General features: G+C 38.7%; 1 protein-coding gene across 2 annotated transcripts in view; it reads right to left on the reverse strand.

Annotated features, from left to right (window-relative positions):
• The window catches only part of TMEM108 (transmembrane protein 108), a 269761-nt gene that overhangs the window by 200421 nt on the left and 45072 nt on the right, over positions 1–24268 (reverse strand). Inside the window, exon 2 of one of the 2 annotated variants that reach the window (XM_077491524.1) lies at positions 18705–18819. The gene's annotated coding sequence lies outside the window, so the exon portion shown is untranslated. Of the gene's footprint in view, positions 1–794; positions 851–18704; positions 18820–24268 lie in introns of those variants that run through there. The other variant, XM_077491525.1, reaches the window with a different exon arrangement.

Genomic DNA, 24268 nt, shown 5'->3' on the forward strand with positions numbered 1-24268 from the left:
ATAAAAATCGCAGATCGCCGCTATTACTAAATTAGATTTTTTTAAATAAAAATGCCATAAAAATGCCATAAAAATATCCCCTATTTTGTAGACGCTATAACTTGAGCAGCAATCAATATACGCTCCGTGTGATTTTTTTTAACCAAAAATATGAAGAATACATATCTGCCTAAACTGAGGAAAAAAATAGTTTTTTTATACATTTTTGGGGGGATATTTATTATAGTAAAAAAATAATGAGTTATTTTTTTAAATTGTCGCTCTTTTTTTGTTTATAGCGCAAAAAATAAAAACCACAGAGGTGATCAAATACCACCAATAGAAAGCTCTATTTATGGAGAAAAAAGGACTTCAATTTTGTTTGGGTACAATGTTGCATGACCTCGCAATTGTTAGTTAAAGCAAAGCAGTGCCGAATCGCAAAAAGTGCTCTGGTCAGGAAGGGGGTCAAATCTTCCATTGCTGAAGCGGTTAATTAATGGTATTGGCATTATAAAAACAACAGATTCTAGGATCCATGTGCACACAATATATAACAAAAATTATACTTAATTTGGTAAAGGCCAGTAAAACATAATCGATACAAATGTTGGTGACACTCTTGAGATGTATAATCATAATGACAGCATCTATATAGCTTGACGCGTTTCATGGATAACTTTGACTCTTCAGGAGCAGATGCGGAATCAGTGTCTATAAAAATATTGTAAGACTACAATGGGTCTATCCACAAGAGAGGAAGGGGGAAAAAATATAAATAGCATAATAACCAGAAATCACTCATTCATACTTACAGAGTCTGGGAGAAAGGCTCTAGAGGAAATGTATCATCAGTCCCGGGAGCTGAGATGGTAAACCCCAAGGCACAATGCTGGAAGGCCAACAGGAGACAGCTATCCCTGGGGAGTAGTCCCCATGTATATTGAAAAGTGATGCAGACCACATCACCATGTGTCTATAACAATAAGAAATGTTTGTGTAATTATATGTGAAAGTGTTACATGGTAATCCAATAAATGCTGAAATGTGAGATTACCAAAATATATAGAAATATGGTGGTATAATGATGATATTTTTTCCCCCTTCCTCTCTTGTGGATAGACCCATTGTAATCTTATAATATTTTTATAGACACCGATTCCACATCTGCTCCTGAAGAGTGGAAGTTATCCATGAAACACATTGAGCTATAAAGATGCAATCTTTATGATTATACATCTCAAGAGTGTCACCAACATTTTTATTGATTGTGTTTTACTGGCCTTTACCAAGTGAAGTTTGTGTTTGTTATATATTGTGGGAACATGGATTCTAGAGTCTGGTGTTTTTATAATGTCAATACCATGAATCAACATGCCATTATGCTATTTTTTTATTATGTGATATATTTATGAAATAAATTATATTTTATTGTACTTTGTCTATGTTATGATATAACGTGTATGATATTATGTAATGTATATAAGATTTAAAGCGGTTGTATACCCGCTGATGTGTTTTTTTGTTTTTTTTCCTACCTGCAAAGGAAAAGGCATAATGAGCTAGTATGCACCGCATACTAGCTCATTATGAAATACCTGAGAATGAAGCCCCGACATTTGGTCCGATCCACGCCGAGGGAGCTGACATGTTCCCTCTGCGTTTCTTCCGGGTATCGCGGCTCCGAGGCTGTGAGTGGCCGGAGCCGCGATATCGTCACTCCCGCGCATGTGCGTGGGAAATTTATTTGCGGCAGGGTCCGTCGTCTGCCGGGCTTTCAGCCGGGAATCCCCTGTGCGCATGCGCCGCTGCAGTCAGCGGCGCATTGCGAGGGGAATATCTCCTAAACCGTACAGGTTTAGGAAATATTTTTTTTACCTACAGGTAAGCCTTATTATAGGCTTTCCTGTAGGTAAAAGTCCCAAAAAGGACTATACAACCACTTTAACTATAAACTCGCCAGACACTCCTTGTTCATGTCGCCAATTCGGCCGCATAAAGTCCCAAACCCTCTTCTTATGCTATCAGCAAATAGGGATGGAGGCACTTGACTTTCAATGTCCTGAGTCCGCAAACCCTTTCTCTCTTTTTTTTTTATAAAATCTGATATAGAGCAAAATTTGTCATGATGAAACTTTTGAGTTAATTTGCCATTGATTTCCAGACCATATATTAGTTTATTCACTTATTTCAGGTATTTATTAGGCTTGTGCAATTCATTTCGGAAAAAAATAAAACATTTTGCAGAATTTTGCATCCTTTGGACATTCAGGTGCATCCAAATCTCCGAAACAAAAAAATAATGAATTTCAACGAATACGAAAGAATTTACAGTATAGCGGATATAACTAATGAATTCGACACGATTTGGTAATTTGTTAAAGATGTAATGAAACAAAACGTCAACTCTAGCAAGTAAATCTTACAGCCCAATCAGCTGATTAATTTTGTGCTGGAGGTTGGATTACTGGCAAAGTGCATTCCTGAGAACTGAGTGAGAAGGGTGTTGTATTGTATTTGAGCCGAGGAGAAGAGATATTGGCATTGTGTGTGTTAAAAGATTCAATAAACAAACAACTTTTCAAACTACGAATCATTATCATGAATATATATACATACATAAATATAGAATTTCAACAAATACGAACGAAATTATAGCGCATATAACAAATGAATTAGACATGATTAGAGATTCAGTATAACGAATATCGACACTCTACAGAAATAATGAATTATCCGAAAACGTATTAACGTAACATAACAAATATAACAGAACGAAATTATGTATTTTATGAATGACAATGAACCGAAACTAAACAAAAATTTTCGTTGTGCACAATTCTAGTATTTATATAGTGCCCTCAATTTGTGCAGTGCTGTATATATATTGCACATTCACATCAGTCCCTTCCCTCAAGGAGCTTACGATCTAAGGTCCCTAACTCCTATTTATAGATGCACATACTAGGGCTAATTTACACATGAGCCAAGTAACCTTTCAGCATGTCTTTGGAATGTGGGAGGAAACCAGAGTACCAGGCGGAAACCCACACAGACACAGGGAGAACATGCAAACTCCAGGCATGTAGTGACATGGTTGGGATTTGAACCCGTGACCCTAGTGCTGCCAGTACTAACCATTTAGCCATTGTGATAGTTAGACAATGATTTATACCTTCAAAATCTTTTTTTGTTTATTGAGGTGGACTGTAGCATGGAGGAGGAGCACTGTAGACTTCGTACAAAAACAGCAGTTTTTCTTGCTGTTTTTAAGAAGTTTCATGGATACACTCCTGGAAACTATTAATTTCACTCTTTCACCTTAATTTAAGATATTTATTTGAATTTGTAATGTTCTTTGTAATTAGGAATTTTTGGCATTTTATAGTCACTTTATACTTGATTCATTTTCTGTATATACTGTATATTTTGTATTATTAGTGACAAAGGTAGTAATCATAGCTCTGCACAATTATTATTTTTGTATCGCTTCTTGCTTAAAGTACTACTAAATCCAGGACTCTGCATTCACTATATCTGGTCATCCACGGTACACAGAACATGGGAATGCAATTATTTTAGTAAATATAAACTGCTTAATACCGTTTCTCATCAGCATTGTATAGCAGTCTTGTGACTTCTATCAGTGTCCAGCCTAGGACTGGTTAAAACTTGTAGGAGGAATTTTCATTCTACTCTGACTGTCCTTTGAGGCTGTAGGACCCGCGATCCTCTGTTTGAACAGTGCTGATTGGCCCTCTGCCGATCACATTCACCCCTCCCCCCCCAAAAAAAACTCTATCAATATACACCAAACTGAGCACATGAAGTGTGCCTCCAAGGCTCTGTTCTATCAAGAGATGGATTGGGAACAATGGAAGAAGGGGAGGGTCAGAAAAGACAGGATCAGGCAGCCTTTTTACACAATGCGCAGGATTAACCCCTTAGGTTTCATAGTGAGTATAATAAACATGCTTTTCTGCATATACAGACTGTGCTTCTGTTGTGGGTTTAGTAACACTTTAATTTGGTAAGAAACTCTCTAGGACATAGAGATGGATGTGGATATAAGAGGGATAACCTGTACCTTACTATTTTATGTAAAGCCAAACTTGCAGCAGATTAAAATACACAATCTTAAAACATCTCTGTAAGATATTAGGATAATAGTAAATGTATTTTTTTAATTCTAGTTGTGTAAGTACCCAAATCTGTCCTGAACACCGTTTACACATGCGAGCGCGACTTACCTATGCGTTTTCTTTGCTGCGCGAGAAAAAATTCTGATCCTTGTGACAGTAATAGGTGGTGACAGGTACTCTGTATGGAGCGATTGGGCTCTAAAAAACACCAAATCCCTCCTTTGCCCTTAAAAAGATCAAAAATGGCGATTCTGAATACTATCATTTTTTTTTAAATCTGTGCCATTGGCAGCCGAATAATCTGTAAGTGACAATGTGGCGTTGTGAGGACGCTTCCGTGTTTTTACATGTTTTTTCTGGCTTAGTTACAGTCCCAGCCTAGCTGGTGGATGCGCCGGATCGTGGATTGGGTCTCTCGGTGGGATGGCGGAAGGTGGCAGAAGGCGGTGGGAGGGGAGATGTCCCCTCCTGCTCCTTTAGTATAACAGTCGAGCAGCTTTTACCTGCATTGGTTGTTATCACTAAAAAGTCAACCGCCAGCTCTAAAAAATGGTACCGGGGTGATGCCCTCAGCTGCAGGCATCACCCCAGTTTAACCCCTTGCAAATTTTCCAACGGTCGGCGCTAAGGGGGTATACACCCACATGTGTGACAAATAAGGAAAAAGAGGAAATTAAGATTTTAGAAAGAAAGTGAAATTGAGCATGCTCTGTAGGACATCAGCTTGTCTACACAATCTCAACCTACAGTGGGGATGCAGAGAAGTTGGGAGGGTCAGCTGAAGGCAGGATCAACTAAGTATATCTCTGCCTGCACAAAGCGAATGCTTTAGTGGCTCTGTGAGTATGCACACTCTGGTACATATATGTATATATGACTCTATATTAAAGTGGTTGTAAACATTTCTTTTTTTTTCTATAATAAACATGATTTTGCACAGAGCAGCCCCTATCCTCCTCTTCTGGGGTCCCACAGCTGGGGCTCCAGGCTTCTCTTGCCTGTCGAGTGCCCCATAGAAAGCCACTTGCTATAGGGGCACTCACGTTGGCTCGATCCCAAGCCACGCTGTGTGTGTACATAGACACACACAGCATCTCTTGCCCCCCCTACTCTCTGCGCACTAGCTGTTAATGACAGCAGCGGGAGCCAATGCTGCCCCTGAACCCATTAGGAGAGAGAGCAGAGCTGCTGCTCTTGGGCACAGCGCTGGATTGAGATTGGGCTCAGGTAAGTATAAGGGGAGGATGGGGGAAGCTGCACACAGAGGGTTTTTTACCTTAATGCAGGGAATGCAATAGGGTAAAAAAGCTTCCACCTTTACAATCACTTTGACTTTAATATAAAAATAAATAATTTGGTTAGCAGAGTTTAATGAAGACGAGGTTTTGTGTGATCTTCCTGCCAATTCACATGAAAGCCAGCAAGAGTCAGAAAGTATTTTTTGTAGGCTTCCTTAACCACTTACCGACCAGCGCACGACGATGTACGTCCTAATTTTGAAGAGGGATATCTCGGTAATGGCAGCAGCTGCTGCCACAACCGAGATATCCATCTCTTCAGGCGCCGGTCGTCTGTACGATAAGGAAGATCACCGCTATCGGCGGCGGGAGAGGTGCCACCCCCCCCTCCCGCCGCCCTTCCGCACCTTCCGCCGCTTACCGGAGCCGTCGGTAGCGGCGGAGGCGATCGGGTCCTTTCGCTAGCTGGGTATGGAGACGAGTGAGGCTAAGATGGCCCCCACTCGTCTCTATACCATAGGAGGGCGGAAGTGACGTTAAAGGTATATTTTTTTTAATGTCTTTTTTTTTTTTTTTTGCATTTTAGTCCAAATATGAGATCTGAGGACTTTTTGACCCCAGATCTCATATTTAAGAGGACCTGTCATTCTTTTTTCTATTACAAGGGATGTTTCCATTCCTTGTAATAGGAATAAAAGTGATCCTTTTTTTTTTTTAACAGTGTAAAAATAAATAAAATTAATTGAAATAAATAAGAAAAAAAAAAAGGTTTTTAAAAGCACCCCGTCACGACGAGCTTGCGCACAGAAGCGAGCTCATACGTGAGTAGCGCCCGCATATGAAAACGGTGGTCAAACCACACATGTGAGGTATTGCCGCGATCGGTAAAGCGAGACTAATAATTCTATCCCTAGACCTCCTCCTTCAACCTGTAGAATTTTTTAAATGTCGCTTATGGAGATTTTTGAGGCTAAAAGTTTGACGCCATTCCACGAGCGGGCACAATTTTGAAGCATGACATGTTGGGTATCAATTTACTCGGTGTACCATTATCTTTCACAATATAAAAAAAATTGGGCTAATTTTACTGTTGTCTTATTTTTTTATTCAAAAAAGGGAATTTTTTCCAAAAAAAGTGCGCTTGTAAGACCGCTGCGCAAATGCGGTGTGAAAAAAAGTATTTCAATGACCGCCATTTTATTCTCTAGGGTGTTATAAAAAAAATATATAAAATGTTTGGGGGTTCTAAGTAATTTTCTAGCAAAAAAAAACAGTTTTGAACATGTAAACACCAAATCTGAAAAAGAGGCCTGGTCCTTAAGTGGTTAAAATTGTAGATATTTTGGAGTCGGAAAACATAATCCATATTTCCCATTTTTCAATATATAAAGGCATTACATACTCCTTGTATAGACTATTTTCTTTTTAGTTGCTAAATGTGAATAGATTTGATTATAAAAAAAATATTGAACTTACATTTACAACAAAAATTAGAGAGCTCTTACCCCATTTATTTTCTACTGCTAGCTTCATATTTGATAATTGAGATTAAAGTCATTATGTTATTATGTATAGTTTTTTTAAGGTGGCACTCACACAAAAATCACCATTTTGCTTATAATTTCTGGTAAGAGATAATTTAATTTGTTTTATATTAAAAGAGGTGAATAAGGGAGGAAATTATATTGTCTGGAAAAGTATTGAGTGGTCTGACCCTGCTACACAATGAACAGAATATTCCCAGGAAAGGCAATTACTAGATAAATGTATATGGAAAACCTTTGTTTTAGAACTATCCTGTTTAATCAGGTTCTAAAAAAAACAGCATATACCTACTACTGATTTTTGCTCTTCTACAGGCCTTTGCTTTCTCAAACTTTAGTGGTGTTGTTAGTAAAATATCAATTGGCAATGGAGCAAAATTATAATTTTACAAAAAATAATATAATATATATTATATATAAAAAAATAATTAAAAACAAAAATATTAAAATATTATATAAAATATAATATATATTATATTTATTATACTCATATAATCATTTTAAAGCATTCCCTTAGCACAGTGGTCATCAACCCTGTCCTCAGGGTCCACTAACATCCTAGGTTTTATGTATTCCCTTGAGGAGATGTAGACTAGAATACTGCAATCACTGAGCAGCAAATGATATCACCTGTGATGCATTTCAGTTATCTTGCAAACCTGGCCTGTTAGTGGGCCCTAAGGACACGGTTGATGACCACTGCCTTAGCGCCAAGCAAGTGATTTTGCCTGGGCTAAGATGATGTGATCAGTCTGCTTCAGACAAACTGAAACATTTCCTAAATCCAATTTTCCCCAGTGATTAGACTGCATTTTGTAGCAATTTATAAAGTAAGAGGCTGCAGCAGGGGCTGATCAGTGTCCAGCCTTTACCACCCATGAAAGAGCCAAATCATCTTTCATTTGTCCTCCTTCCAAACAGTTCAGCTCTGAGTTGGAGGGTTTCAGAAAGCAGTGGTCCATCCTACAGTCTTGTGAAGTGACAATGCTAAAAGCCACATCCCCTGCAACATTTTCTTATCCCACTGTGGCTTAAGCAGGGACAGCCAACACAAGGGCAACAATGCTGCCTTGAATTCAGGACCTTTACAGCAGCATTGTTGCCCCATCAGAGGAAACTGCAAAAGGTGTCATTTCACTGGCAGTATAAACAGGTAAAATTGAATAACACATTCAGTATACTAATTGTTATTGGATAAAAAGATATTTAATTTTAAATTACAAAAGCCATTCTTTACTGGACCTTTGAAGGTGTGGGGATTTATTCCCAAGTAGTGTTATCACCTGAGAGTGTTAAGAAATTAAAATACTTTCAGATGTCTTCTTCAGTGAGCATTATATATAGAACAACAATTCAGAGAAACTCAAACTCACACACATACATAGATTAAAAAAGGACTGGAAATTTTTCAAAAAGATATTCTTCAAGGAGGGTATACCGGATATAACAAAATATTATTTGATAGCTCTCACACCACAGATAAATAGTACAAAAATTCAATATAATTAACTCCTCCAATACAAACAATTAAAATTAAGACAAGGTCTTAATGAGACACCGGTGTCTATCATATGTACTCATCCGCACCATCCATTAAATCCACACACATCACTCTATTGGAAATTTTGGACCATGCATGGTATTAAAAAATGTGAAAAATATAATGAAATTTTTTTTTCTTTAAATAGTCTTATTCAAAATTCCATCGATGTATTGATTGACTCCACTAAAGTGACAAATTTATTGCTGCAGATATTCTGTTAGTTTTCCCTTTGAATGAAGGTGACTGTGTAAAGAAGTATCTAATCCAAGTATATGAAAGGACCCCTGGTAGGACTTCATAGAGGCTTCTCTTCAAAGCCAGGTGTATCAGTCAGGCAATTAGACAAGGAAACAAACAGCTATGGCTTTAAATAGGCAGTCTTTCCATTTATCAAACACAGATCACCGTTTGACGTCTTGTCTCATACTCTTCTTTTACTTCTTTCATACTGTCTGTTTCTCTCACACACATACATAGGTTCAACACTCAACCGGATGGACCTGTGTCTTTTGTTCAGTCTTATAACTATGTATTTGTGAGACTTTTCAGGGGGACTCAAGGTTTTTCACCTTAATGCATTTTATGCATTAAGGTGAAAAACCTCCTGTCATGCAGCAGCCCCCCAGAGCCTTTACTTACCTGGTCTTTCCAGTTAAAGGGTTCTGATTGGATAGATTGGTAGATTGATAGATTGGTAGCAGTGCAGGCATTGGCTCCTGCTGCTGTCAATCAAATCCAATGGCGCGGGAGCTGGGGGCGGGGCCGAGTCCTGCTGTCTGTGTCAATGGACACAGCAGCAGGACACGGGAGCGCGCCCACACATGTGCCCCATGGTAGAGTGGTTGTCCAACAGGGCACGTGAGAAGAGGAGGAGCCAGGAGCGCCACTGAGGGACCCCAGAAAAGGAGGATTGGGGCCCCTCTGTGCAAAACCAACTGCACTGGGGAGGCAAGTATGACATTGTTTTTTTTTTTTTTAAATGAACCTTTACATATCCTTTAATAGAAAATACACATATTAGACACATTGGTGTTGATTTACTAAAGGCAGATCTACTGTGCACTGCTCCAGAGCTTAGGCAATGCGGTAAACGTCACTTTACAAAGAATACTAAATCACATGCAAGGAAAATAAAAAAACAGCATTTTGTTTGTATATGATTTGGATACTAGAAACCAGCAGAGCTTCCCCTCATTTCAGAGATCCCCCTCAGGTTTAGAGCAAATGCATTTGTAAGTTCACTTACATTGCACAGTATATCAATCTCCCTATAGGAATTATTTGTAATGGCTATTTGAATGCTAAGCCATTCACACAATGAATTTTAAAATTAGTGCCGCAGCACTTTTTTTTTTTTTTTTTTTATATGTGGTGTAATAGTTCAACATTAACATAAATACACTTAATGTTAATCATTATAATCTGATCCTAGAGCCACTTTAAACCTAAGCAAGAGAGACTATTTCCTTTTTTTTTTTTTTTACTAGATTCATCCTTATGAGAACCCAATAGATATGAAATATGAACCCATCTGCTACGTTTCAAGCAATTTCACATTTTAAAGGCCTCCTTTTTTAATAGGTTAGTAATAAAAATAAAGTATTAGATAACTACAGCTAAAAAACAAAACAAAAAAAAATTGCCCAGAGTGACCCACATTACTCTTGATTTTATATTGCAGTGGTCAATTCTATATCATGGAACAAGGACACGAAAGTGCAGTTTATAACAGGAAAACAAATGGGTAATAAAAATGACCATAGACAGTGTTGAGCAAGACAGAAACTGTAGCATGAAACATGGCAAATTTCTTCCTCCATTTATCAGGATAGCTCATTATGCTTCAGGCCAAAGTCTGACAATTATAATGGGATACAATTGGATCTTGCCCCTTCAGAGTCTCCATCATTCACCTTCCTGTCTTAAGATTTTCTATGTCACTTCACTGCCATTTCTGAGCATAGAAAATGACTACATCTCTTTATGCCCTTGTAATTCACAGCTGACCTCACACAGTTTACTTGATAGGCTTTTATAATGTAATATTTTCCGAGAGACTGTTAATGCATAAGGGAATTTTTGATAGCTGGAAAGTACAACATGGAGCTATTTTTCTTTGACAAATCATGTGTCAGCTCTACACGGAAAAAGACAAATATAGTTCTTAACCAAGCATTTGGTTTAAGTACATGTGTAGGTTTTGGGTATCATAGATGAATATCAGCAAACTGACCATATAAAAGCAGCTATCTCTACAGCCCTATTCCAAGCCAGGAAGCTTATATTACAGTATTGGGAATTTGAACAACCATCAACTCATTAAGAATGGGATAATCGTATGGGCCATAGGGTACGCTTATGTCCCGTACACACGGCCAGACATTCCATCAGAAAAGGTTAGACGGTCTTCCCGAACAACGGACTTCAGAATGAACTTCAGAATGAATGGACTTGTCCACACACGAATGGACTAAAGTCAGTTCGTTTGGAACGTGATGACGTAAGATGGGGCTAAAAAAGGAAGTTCAATAGCGAGTAGCCAATAGCTGCCCTTGCGTTGTATTTGGTCTGTTGGACCAGCATACAGACAAATGGTTTTCCCGATAGGAATTGAGTCTGTCGGATAGATTTGAAACACGTTCTATTTCTAGGTCAGTCGGATTTTTTTTAGGAAAAATGATTGGACTATCCCACACACCCATCGGACTATCCGACGGAATCATTAGTCTGCCGGAAAGTCCGGTCATGTGTACACGGCATTAGAGTGTGTTATTTTCCAATAACAGGGATGCCCTGATAAATTCAAAAAAATATGAGATAACCGGTTGACCACACCCAGCCTACCAACTTTGGATCTTGTTAATAGGCAGGATTCTATGACAAATTAGGTAGCTCATACCCTATCTATATTGGTTCCCCTGTATATTTTCTGTCCTGTTTTTTTTTCCTTTCACTGCATTTATCCTGTAAACCAAGATGAGCCGGTGGTGAAGGCTTTTGGTCAGTAATGTGATGATTCCTCATTAATGAATATTCAAAATACTTATGTTCATACGTTTGCATTTGCACATATTTGTGAGTACAGGCATAAAATCCTTTTTTTTTTTTACTCATGAATACGCAGCTCTTGTTTACGTGCCTGCGTGTGCAGGCACATTGTAAACAAAGGGCTGCATTTTAGATGAGTAAAAAAAATAAAATGCTGTACTGAGTTTTTTCAATCTGCAGTGTGCAAGAGGTCTAAAGGGAAAAGCCCTCAGCATGTCACGTCAGGTGTTCCAAACCAGGAATTTAGGCGTAGAATGCTCACCAATAGGGATGTATTTGGGCTTGGTCCAAACCCAGATGTTAACTATAATTAATGAGCCAATGAGTTCCTAGTGGGAGATTTCCTACCAAGTGGCTGCACATATGCAAAGATGCAGGGCGTCAATAACATTGATCTAATATAACCATGTGCCATCATTAGGTCAATGACATCACCAGCATGTCTGCCCTATGTGTACATGAGCTGTGGTGCAGGGAATCCCCAACCGGCATATCACAGCTGACTTCTGGGTAAGGATTAACTTGGGTTTGGAAAGAACCCAAGCAGGAACCCAAGCTTATCACTTGTCACCAATAGAGGCCAACAAACATGCAGTATAAGAAACAATCAGGTGGTACAAATATCTGGCATTTACCAAACACTTTTTTTTGTTAAGAATTCTATTCACACAGCCTAGTTAACAGACACCCTTATATCACATAAAGTTTTACTTCTTAGCTTAGTACTCTGGAAATTCTTTCACAAGGAAATCCTGGGTACATATAGTAGGAACCAAAACGCAATTTTAATCTTAATTTAAAGCACACAGCACAAGATGCTTGCTATTACTTTTAGTACAAGACAGGTTTCTACTATGTCCACTTTGCTACTGGTGTCTGATTTCCCCTGAATTCATGGCTAAGCTTCTCCATCAGGCTTCTTTCTGTCTAATAAATTCTATTCAATTGACACTAAAGCCGTCTATTTCAACAGTGAAATAGCAGTTGTCAATGCTTGAAAATTAAGATAGGGAGTGTTAGTCACGAGTTAAACTAAATCAGAGAGAGGCACAGAACAAACTTTTCTTGGCAATAAAGGTAATAGCAAGTTTATTGTGGTGACTACTCTGAGACTTATTATATTTTATTTTATTGTATTATTTTAATGTTTTAGAATAATGTCAATGCTCACTTTAAAAGATTATTTAATTAAAAGTGCACTAATTTGCTAATATTAGCATTCTGTTCTGGAAAATCATTCTTAGAGGGACAGTAAACCTAGTTTGGACACTATTCTGTACTCCTACTTCTTGACCTTTCGTTACCTTTGACATGGTTGACTACCCCCTCCTCAAAAATAAACTTTACTCCTTTGGTCTCCGTGATTGTGCTTGTCTGTGTCACTTACAATTCTGCTTCCTCCTCCTCTCTTCCTTTCTTCGTCAGGTTTCTCTAAGGTTCTGTTCTTGGGCCTCTCCTATTCTCAATCTATACCTCCTCCCTGGGTTATCTGATAGCCTCCCATGGCTTTCAACATCATTTCTACGCAGATGACACCCATATCTCTCTACCCCTCAGCTCACAAGATCAGTCTCTCATGCATCACTAATTTACTGACCGACATATTAGTCTGGATGTCACAACACTTTCTCAAACTTAATCTGTCCAAAACCAAGCTCATAATATTTCCTCCCCCACGTGCCCCTTCCCCTGACTTCTCTGTCAAGATCAATGGCACAACCATCAACCCATCCACCGCATGCAAGGGTCCTAGGTGTAATCCTGGACTCTGAAATCTCCTTTCTGCCCCACATCCAATTACTTTCCAAAACTTGCCACCTCAACCCCTGCAACATCTCCAAAATATGCCTCTTCCTAACCAATGACACCACAAAGCTCCTAATCCACTCGCTGGTTACAAAATACTAACAATTAATTAAAAAGGAACCCACAACTTGGCCCCCAGCTACATCACTAACCTGGTCTCAAAATATCAGCCAAATCATTCTCTTCGTTCCTCCCAAGACCTCCTACTCTCTAGTTCCCTTGTCACACTTCTCCCATACTTGCCTCCAGGACTTTTCCCAAGCTTATCCAATCCTAGGCAATTCCCTACCCCAATCTGTCCGACTATCTCATACTCTATCCACTTTTTGGTGGTCCCTAAAAAATTGTTTTAGAGAAACCTATCCTGCCTCCATCTAACAACTGTACTTTTATTTTTCAGCTCATCCCCTACAGTTATTACCTTTTGTATCACTTGACCCTCCCTTCTAGGTTATAAGCTCTAACGAGCAGTGCTCTCTGGTTCCTCATGTTTTGAATTGTATTTTAACTGTACTGTCTGTCCTCATGTTGTAAATCTCCATGCAATAAAAATCCTTTATAATAATATAATAATAAAAATATTAATAATAATAAGTGCAATCCAACACATTTCACTGCTAAGCTATACTACCAAATAAAACCATATTCACAAACTATTATCACTGCAAACAATTTACACTTAGATTTCAAAATTTATTCTGACTAAATGTACAATTTGTTAAAGCTGAGCTCCAGTAAAGAATGCTTTTTAAGTTACAGAACCAATCAAACAATTTACCTCCAATGCAACAGGCTGATACCAAGTCAATTTCAGGTACTTACACTGTTTGCATTAAAAAGAGTTTACATTGAAAGCGTTATTAAACCCCAAAACAAAAATGTTTTCTATTGTAGTTTACCAATTCTTATATGTGGTGGTTACATTAGTTTTCTTTTTTGTGTATTTTTCCATTTGTCTAGCTTTTCAGCGTTACTGTACCTAACTTAAGCCTAACAGCCAACTTTGCCCTCTCCAGGCAAGCTATGTACTGTACATACCTTAGAACAGTGGGTAAACAGGTAACTTACTGGCTATGCTGGGTGGCATTTCTGTTAAAGAGGAAGTAAACCCTTTCAAACCACTTTGACCTACAGGTAAGCCTAGATTAAGGCTTACCTGTAGGTCCAAGCAATATCTCCTAAACCTATATGGTTTAGGAGATATTTGCCCGAAAATGGGCACCGCTGTCTACGGCGCATGCGCCGTAGATAGCGGCGCGCAGGCGCACTAAATGCGGCAAGTCCAAGAATGGATTTGCCTAATTTGTCGACTCCCGTGCGCATGCGCGGGAGTGACGTCATCGCGGCTTCGCCGAATGGCAGCGGCGGAGCTGCGAGACGCGACTCCCGTGCGCATGCACGGGAGTGACGTAATCGCGGCTTCGCCGCTGTCATTCGTCGGAGCTGCGAGATGCCACCAGCAAGATGGATGCGGCGGACTACAGGGGACAGCGGCGACTTCGCTGGCTCCTGTGTCAGGTAAGTGACACATAATGAGCTACTATGCGATGCATAGTAGTCCATTATGCTTTACCTTTGCAGGGAAAAAAAGAGGAAGTAAACCCATCAGGGTTTACTTCCTCTTTAAGGAGGTATAGGTAACATGGAGAGGGTGAAGGAGGCTGTTAGCTTGGGTCAGCTAAAAGCATAGCTATTCATTAACTTACTAGTAAACATTCCTTTCAGACTGGGAAATGTTAAACACCATTTCTAGATAATCAGGATATGTATTCTGCATTGCTGTTTATAAGCCTAGACATCAAGTTCGTTTAATCCATTAGTTCTTCCAAAGTTCAGCATGAATACTGAACATCTGGATGGGCCAAATGTGATATAGAACAGAATGCAAGAATGCGCCCAGGGGTTTGACTGTGATAGCTGCCATCAGATGATTGACGATGCTTTTCAGACAGATTCTCTTTACAGAAGCCAGGGAGATGCATATGTTATATGAACAACCCTTAAATAATATAGAAAAACATAAAAAAGTCAAGTTTTGTGTTTTAAATGCTCTTAAATTTCATTGTTTTGGTACTATTCAATAGTGTTTAGTCACAGACTAATTCCAGGATGGGAGGAGTATTTGCACCTAAGTGCAAATATCAATACTAGGGTATTAAGTGCAATAATTTTTAGCCACCAATTATTAAAGTGTAAAGGCATTATTTTCTGTTTTGGATAGAGTGGGGAAGGGTTAGACCCTCTGTAGTTTGTTTTGTTCCTACCTTTGCCCCCTTTGGGGAGTTTTCACCAGAACAAGAGGTGATTACAAACTCTTCACTGGGGACACCTGTTTAGGTAACAGCTCTAATGCCCCATACACATGAGCGGAATTTCCGTCCGAAAAATGTTGGATGGTTTTTCCAACAGAAATCCAACAGAAAGCTTGGCCTGCATAACACAGTCACACAAAAGTTCTCTGAACTTTCGACCGTCAAGAACGCAGTGACGTACAACACTACGATGAGCCGAGAAAATGAAGTTCAATGCTTCCAAGCATGTGTCGAATTGTTTCCGAGCATGCCTAGGAATTTTGCGCATCGGAATTGCTACAGGCGATCGGAATTTCCGATCGGAACTTTTCCAATCGAAAAAAGAGAACCTGCTCTCAATCTTTTGCTGGTGGATAGTCCACCAGCAAAAGTCCGATGGAGCATACACACGGTCACATTTTCTGACCTAAAGCTCTCATCGGTCTTTTGCTGGCTGAATTTCCAATTGTGTGTACACGGTATAAGAGGGGAATTGCCCCAACTTTGGGTGAACGAGTCCTTAAAGAGTACAATTTTTTTAATATTTTAAGTGTATGTCTAGCCAAAACCCTTGTAGGGAGGCGTTAAAAGCCCTGTCAGTTTATGTTTTGCCGTCTGTGTAAATCTGTGTAAATTGGGGAAATTTGTGTATTTCCTGTTACAGGGGCCCAACAGGAAGTTACAGAAATGTTCCTAAGTGAGAAGAATTCCCCTCTTAGACAGTTGTCCTCACCATTTGTCTTAATATTGGAAATTTGTTTATCAGTGAGAGATGGGGATATAGGCTTGCCATTTTTCGCAAATGCTAATGGGGCAACTTAAAGGGATTATTTATTTTCAAAAGTGCAAATTTTCAGTCTGCTATCTTGATTCTGGCCTCATTATAAATTGAGTGATAAACTAAAAAGTGGAGAACGTTCTTTTAGCTTAGTTAATAGGATTGGAGCTGTGTTTGCTTGAACCATCCAGTCACATGCAATCAAAAATATTTTTTCTTATATTTCCTTTACCCTTGATTTGGTATTGGACTTCATTCACTAATTGAGCATTCTCTACTCCAGCCTTTCTCAAACAGGATTTCCCAGCCTCAGGATGCCAGGGGTTCCTTGACCAGTGGAAGATTGATCTACACCCCTAAGTGGCAGACTTTTCCACTGTAATCCAATGTAAGGGGTCACTTCTACTTCTTCACTTCTAAACAGCAATGCAAGGGAGCATTACAATGAATACAATTCAAAAAATACATTTTCCACTGATCTCCAATTCATCACTGACCACCAATGTAATAGGGCATTTCTCTACTGGCCACCAATGTATGGGGACAATTATGTAAGGACCTTGATTTAAGGAAATACTACAGTTTTTATTGTCTGAATTTAATAGTATTCATTTTATTTTATAATTATTACAGAAAATCATTTTGACATGTGGAGCAGGAGGGTGTTAAAAAAAGGTCTGTGTTGGAGTAAAATGCTCTTGCTCTTGGTATTCCACATTAAAACTTTCTGCAGCTATGTTCATGCTAATGATAATTTGCAGCATGCTAAAACATTGAGAACGGCTGCTCTATTTCCTAAGAAAATCAATCTACCAGAGCCAATAATATTGAATACAAATCAGAGAGTTGAGCCTTGCAAGACCTTACAAGCCTACGCCTGTGAAGCACAGCCAACAATGCCATTTTCTTCATTCGTTTTCATCCGAATGCATTTTTGTCCGAATTTTGGGTATTTTCGTTATTGTTTGTTAACGAACGTGCAGAATCCGAAAACTGAAAGATCCAACATAAACAAAAGCTTTATTTTCGTTTTCGTTTGATATAGATAGGAGATTCAACATGACGCTGACAATAGCAATCTGTGTCCATCAAACCTGTGGTCAAATGTGCCTAACCTTAGCTCTATTAGTCCAAGATTATTCTACATATTGAGAAAAGATTCAACATAGAGATAAAAGATTCAACATTATAGCGACAATAGCAAAAAAGTTTGAATGTGCCTAACCTAACTCTATTAGTCCAAGATTATTTGACATGGAGAGAAAAGATTTGACATAAAGATTCGACGAAGCTGTCGCTGTGAGCAAATGCTCCGCCCATAGGTTATAGAAGAATTCTAATGTTGGTTGACTAGTAATAATAATTATTAAATATAATTATTACTAGTGTCATACAACATTAGAATGCTACTATAGCTGGTAGGTGGAACATTCGTCCGGAAATGTACGATTGCAGCGTTGTACAGTTTAGCTGCTCTGTCGAATCTTCTTAGAACATTCGACAGACACCATAAGCCTTCAATGACAGATTCGACCTTAATTTTTTTGGATTTTCGGGCGAATGCATTTTTTTACGAAACTAAATAAATAAAAACTAATTTGGGGAGTAACTAAATAAATGTATTTTTCAGACAAAAACTAAATTCCGTAACAAAATATTTCAGTGTGCACATGTCTAATTCTCAGTGATTTACTTTATGTCAATTATGATAAAATTCATTATAATAAATAAAATGACTTCAACAGTTTCCTATTTTTAGTAATTCTGTATATCAAATACAAACACAAGGTAATAATAAAAAAGCAATTTACATGTTTACTGTCGTTACATATTGGATGCTTTATTGTTGTACAAACAGTCTCTTTACTCAAATCATCTTTTGTGGTTCAAAACAAAGCTGCAAACATTCAGATATAAGATCAAGACGTATTTAGGATGCATCAAACCTCTTTTGGTGTTTGACAAGGATACCAAATAGAAGAATCTTTCATTTCATTCCCATGAAAGGAGAGATTGATATCTCTTCTTTGATGTTAACTTGAAGTATATACTTGGGCAGATGGTGTATATTATAGCGCTCAATGCCCTCTCTATAGCTTGAAAAACACTAGCAATCAGGCTACTAAATCTAAATGTTCAAGGATTTGTCTCAATGTATAATGTGTAATGTTCACAAATAAAAAGTGAATCACATATTGATATTTTCAAGATATGACAGCTGTGTGTTTGTATAAGTAGGGCTATATAATATCATATTTGAAATGAATTGCTGAAAAGCCAATGCAGTATAAAAGTGCACAGTTGCTTATCTGATATAGTAGATATTGATTTTTACCTTTGAGTGGGATGTATAAATGGCTTCCAGCTCTGCAACATTAGCATAATCTATTGATCTTGTTTCATCTGCTGGTGGAGGATCCTCACAGCTTCAGTCCATGAATCGGCATGTTCTAAAGTACAATAAAAGATGCAAGTCAGGCAGACATATTTGACATGTATACACAGCCCCCACTGGATACTCTTGGACCTTCCCAATTATTAATCAGTACTGCTAAGACCTTTATTCTTTACATGGTGACTAATAAAAACAGATGCAGTTTCAGTTTTAAGATTTCAGATTATTTTATTCTTTGTTGTTTTAATTAAATGATTTGCATGGTTAGACAATGCTTTTGATGTTGTCATCAACGTTTTAAGATGCCGTTCATGTGTAGAACAAGGGGAAGTATGACTAACTTGGATGATGTGGGAGTAGGGGCTATAATGTCCACAATGTAACCCAAGTAAATCAAAAACACTGCTAGAAGAAATAATTTTAAAGTTACTAACTCAGCACAAAGCAGCACTGTGGACTTTTTTAAAGCCATGGCTTGACAAAGCAGGGATGAGAACATAGGCAAACCATTTCACTTAGGTTGATTTCTTGTGTTTGTGCTAGCATTTAAAGCTGAAATCCAGCAAACATATAACTGAACATTTAAAACAGTTGTATAGTATCGTTCTACTAATATATTGGCAATTGTTTTTTGTTAGGCCCTTTTCACACTGGTGTGTCTGTGTACAGGCTCAGCTTTGCTCAGCAGGGATCGTTCTGTTGATCCCTACTGAGCCAACAGATGACAGGTCCGTCTCCGCACACTGTGCATGGACGGATCTGTCAGAGCTCTCCTCTATGGGTGATCGGACGAAAATGGACTGCCTGTCCGTTTTCATCCAAACCAATCCGCCAGACATGGATTGGCATGGATGGCCATTCAGGTCTGCTTAAAAAGAGCCAAGGTGGACCTGAATGGTCCGTCCGTGTGAAAGGGGCCTAGGTCTTGTAATGTAAGTGGCCCTGCCAGATAGCAACCACCTGTAAGCATGTTGATGGTATTCAACAAAGCTATGCAAAGCAACAAAGCCTTAAGCCCCATAAACACGGGCCAAATATCGTCCGAAACCGGTACAGTAGATACTGGCCAACATTCGACCCGTGTGTACGAGTCCTTGTTTAACAGAAGCCGATCTCACTGCTGGCTTCTGTTGAATGAGCTTGCTAGAAAACCAGCAGCTGATTGGCATCCAATCAGCGCTCTCAGCCAATGACTGCAAGCACTGACCACAATAGCTCAGCAGGGAGGTCGCTGTACTAAAATTGTTTTTTTTTGGGCTGAACAAAAAAAAATAAAAAATACCATGTGAACCAAGATTAAGGCTACATGTACAGGGGCACATTTGCCATGCAGTGTAAGCACGTTGCATATTTTTTGCGCCCATGATGTCCTGCTGCGTACAGCCAGCTATAGATGTGAATGGGTGAAGGCAGCTGTATGGGGATAATTATTTTGAAAAAGTGCCCCTTCCCCAAGTGAACAACCTATTTGTTTTTTGTGAATCAACCCCAATGTATCTGGTTGGAAAAAAACATTGATTTCAGGTAAGTAAAGTAGATTTTTTTTTCAAATGTAGGGATGGATGTTGGGGATGCAAGGGGAACAAAGCTTGTAATACTGTTTCCTGTTTACATTCCAGACAGCATGTGAAGCTTTATTCTTTGTATGTTTTATTGTATGCTTTTTTATGTTTAGCAGGCTAATCTTTGCCACTTGCTTGAAAAAGGATCCAGTTCACAGAGCTTTAAAGCTGAAAATACAATTTACACATGCAGCTAAATGACTCAGTGGAGAGGTTTAGTACCCCCACCATTCCTGTCTGCTCTAATCAGATGGGGTCACATGGATTTTTAAAAGAACAATAAGGCTCCATGCACACTGGCATAAAAAAAACATTGTTTCTACAGGAGTTTTGTGTTCTGCCTGTAGAAGCAGCTCAATGTTATCCTATGTGTCCATGTACATTAGGACAATTAGAGGCATACTTTGAGCTCAATGTTTAGAGGCAGGAAAAAACCCTTCTGGTTCGTGTTTCTGATTGGAGTTCACTGTAAGAAAAAACATAAAGCTCTCCTGAACTCGTCTAGACTTTGTACAAAAAATGTTCCATATGAGTGGGGTTTTTTAAGTCCAGTGTGCATGGAGCCTCAGAGTCTGAAGGCTAGCAATTTCAGCTGTCTTCTCTTTCAAGAAAACCCATAACGGTCTGTAACACCAGTGTCATGAGTGTGCGCTGTACTAAATGCCTATGCGTAATAAAGATTGTTAATTGAAATCAAGATTTTATATAAACAGTAAAAACTATAAGCATCAATTTAAAAACATAAAAACATAAACTTACAAAATAAATCTAAAATTGACCCAAAACTATTACATAATTTCCTTTAAATTTTCTAAACACTAAATGCTAAGTAATGCAATGCATACTGGATAAAAGTTATATAAAATATATTTTATGCCAACAAACTTTATAATATGCACTCTATTACTCGTTTTTCTATTGTGTTCTTGTATTTGGGCTTTGGGATATCCTTTTTTGTTCTATTCTTTTACCACTGACAGTGATGACCAATTCATAGTTTCCATTTGTTTCCAGAATGATGTTATTGAATGGATGTGCTTTCATGCACTTGAGTTTTCATCCTTGTTCACTTGAATGTGGCTGATTTTCTCTGCAGAGGAATACATCTCCAGTATTCCATGAATAGAAAGCTATAGTCCATTCATTATACAAGAATTGTTACATAAACTGCTTAACAGGCCACAATGAAGCAAGCTGGGGAATGAGTGCATTTTTCTGAGGCTTTTACAGGGATTAAGAAATCTGGTGGAAACAAGGGTTAGGGTGCTGTAAAGGAAGCTTTGCCAGCATTATCCAGCTGGAGAATCTGGCAGCATTGGTAAGTGCATTAGGAGTTATTTACTGAGCACTCCACTGAATCAAAACAAATGCTACATTGTAGCCTCAATAAAATTGTTGAAAGGCCCCTCTATGTTTACTACCAAGCTGTTAAACCTGAACGCCAGTCTGATATACAAAAAAACAAAAACTGAATGTAGTTAGTAACAATACTTAAAGTGGAAGAAAAGCCTAACTTTAACTATTCTTAAAAATTATTAAAAATATTGGAACATATTGTTGGGTGGCAGATGGTGGTTATTGACAATGGATTTACATCCCTGGACAATGTGATTAACAATGGATTTACTTTGGGGGGTATTGTTTACATTTTATTATTAAGGGACTTTTCATAATGTGGAGTCATTTATTTACCTTGGAATAGGTAAAGGGTACCAATTTACCCCTGTACTCATTCCACTGGGAAAAGATGGATGCCTGTGGGGCTCCCTTATTATACAGGCTTCAAAATTCCTTTATAAGTCCCCCCACAATCCTCCACATCCTTTTTGAGGGACAGAATGGGGGGGGCCTTGTCCCTCAACATTGGGATAAGATGACTTGCAAAGGGAGGAAGCTTGGCTGTGTCTCCCTCCTTGCAAGATAATCTCCCAATGTTGCCTGGTCTAGGTCAGGAAGGGGATCACATGCTTGCATCCTTCCCTTCCCTTTCCTGTCCAGCCAGGTTGCGTGCCTGAAAAAGGGTCTGGTTCAAATTTAAGGGGAACCTCATTGGTTTTTGTGGTGTGGGGTTCTCCAAAAAAAATTACAAGCAGGCATTTTGGATTTAGATACACTTTAATGGCACTGACTTTTTGTAAATTTGCTAGCACTGGTAAAATGTAAAAATTAAACCAACAAATGCTCAACTGAAATTGTACAATTATCACAGCACAATCTTTGAGACATGGATATCAATTCACTGTTCTATACCAGTAAAAGAGCATTTCTTGACTGTTGGCATACATTTATGAAAAAAATGGGTTGAAAATTGGCGCAAAGGTAAGAATCAGCGTGTTACAGGGGTGCTGTAGAATATTAAAAGCTGGTGTAGTAAGTAGATTGGGCAATATGAAAACAAATTGAAAACAAATTAAAACCAAGGGAATATCTTTAAAGTCTATAAGAATCCATAAGAATCCATTGGCTGTACACTCTATGACAGCACACCTCTATGGCATCTCAGTGGGCAAGTAAGAAGCAACTTAAGGAGGGCTAGGAGAAAGCACAAGCGCCAATCTGAGTGTAGCATTAATTCACCTTTGTAAGTACCTGTCTGCATGGTTTTTATTAACTAACCTTAATGCTACACTCAGATTGGCGCTTGTGCTTTCTCTGATACATTTATGAAAGCCTATATGGATTTATATAAAATATGGCCAGGATAAACTGAGGAACTGGTGACTGGAAATGGTCTCTGAATATCTGTGGCTAAGGCATGTTTACATCAGCACCAAAGGTAGAAGCATCTCAAATACAGCCATTAGAAAGCCTCTGAAACATGTGCAGGATACATTTGTAATGCCTTTATGGTACATATGTGATGCCTTTACCTGTGTTTTTGATGAGCTTATAGTAGATTCCAATTTGATTCTTTATGCAGAAAAAAAAAACAAGTGAAACATAGTAGTATAGGATGTGCTGCTTATACAAAACTAGAGGCCAGTGGAGCGCATTCTCAACAACATGGAACTATGAATATGAGTTAAAACTGCTCTTTAAAACCCAATCCCAAATTCAAAGACTACAATGAATGCTAAATCCCAGAAAACAGGTAAATACACAAATGGAACACTATGAGAGGGCTGTTCTACCTGCCAAAGTATTTGTACATCTGTCCAATCACTTCTGAGATTTACATAGCTATGCTATGCAGCACAGCTTGTCTGGGAGGGCAGAACACCTGATTTTTCTTGGCTGCAATTAAAGTAGCAATAAACAATATCCGGAGTCTCCAAATATAATCCATATATGTCCACTATATAATAGCTCTGTAATCTATTTTTAATAAAATAATTTCTTACTGTGGTTTTCTGCCTCCTTGTAGCATGCTTCATGAATTTTGGAACCCCCCCAAACAGCTTACATTTTTTTTATAACAAGCAGTACACGTTAGTTGCGGTCATGTGCACTGCTCTATGCATACTCTGTAGTGTATTTTGGTTTTATACTGCCCTTGGCAAGACTAAAATCAGGTGCCCCACATCTAAATGTGCCCCACCCCTTCCTTCTCAAGTGGCTCTTTGGGGGTCTTTGGTGGCTATGTGGGGTCTTCTGTTGCTATGTGGGGTCTTGTGCGGTTAATCAGGGTCTCTGGTGGTTATGTGGGGTCTCTTGTGGTTAATCGGGGTCTCTGGTGGGTGTGCAAGGTCTCTGGTGACTATGTGGGGTCTCTGATAGTTAATCGGGGTCTTGGTGGCTATACGTGGTCTCTAGTGGCTATTCGGGGTCTGTGGTGGCTGTGCTGGGTTTCTGGTGGCTAAGCGGGGTCTCTGGTTGCTTTGTGAGGAGTCTATGGAGCACAGGATAATCCTGTCAATCTCAGTGCAGACAGTATATCTATTGAATATAACATGTTCCCAGGAAATCAGTGTGCTGATCTTATCACAGGAGGCAATGATGGAA

This window comes from Lithobates pipiens, unplaced genomic scaffold (assembly GCF_037356315.1).
Source record: "Lithobates pipiens isolate NorthernLeopardFrog02 unplaced genomic scaffold, aLitPip1_a1.2 Scaffold_19, whole genome shotgun sequence".
Taxonomy (NCBI): Eukaryota; Metazoa; Chordata; class Amphibia; order Anura; family Ranidae; genus Lithobates; species Lithobates pipiens.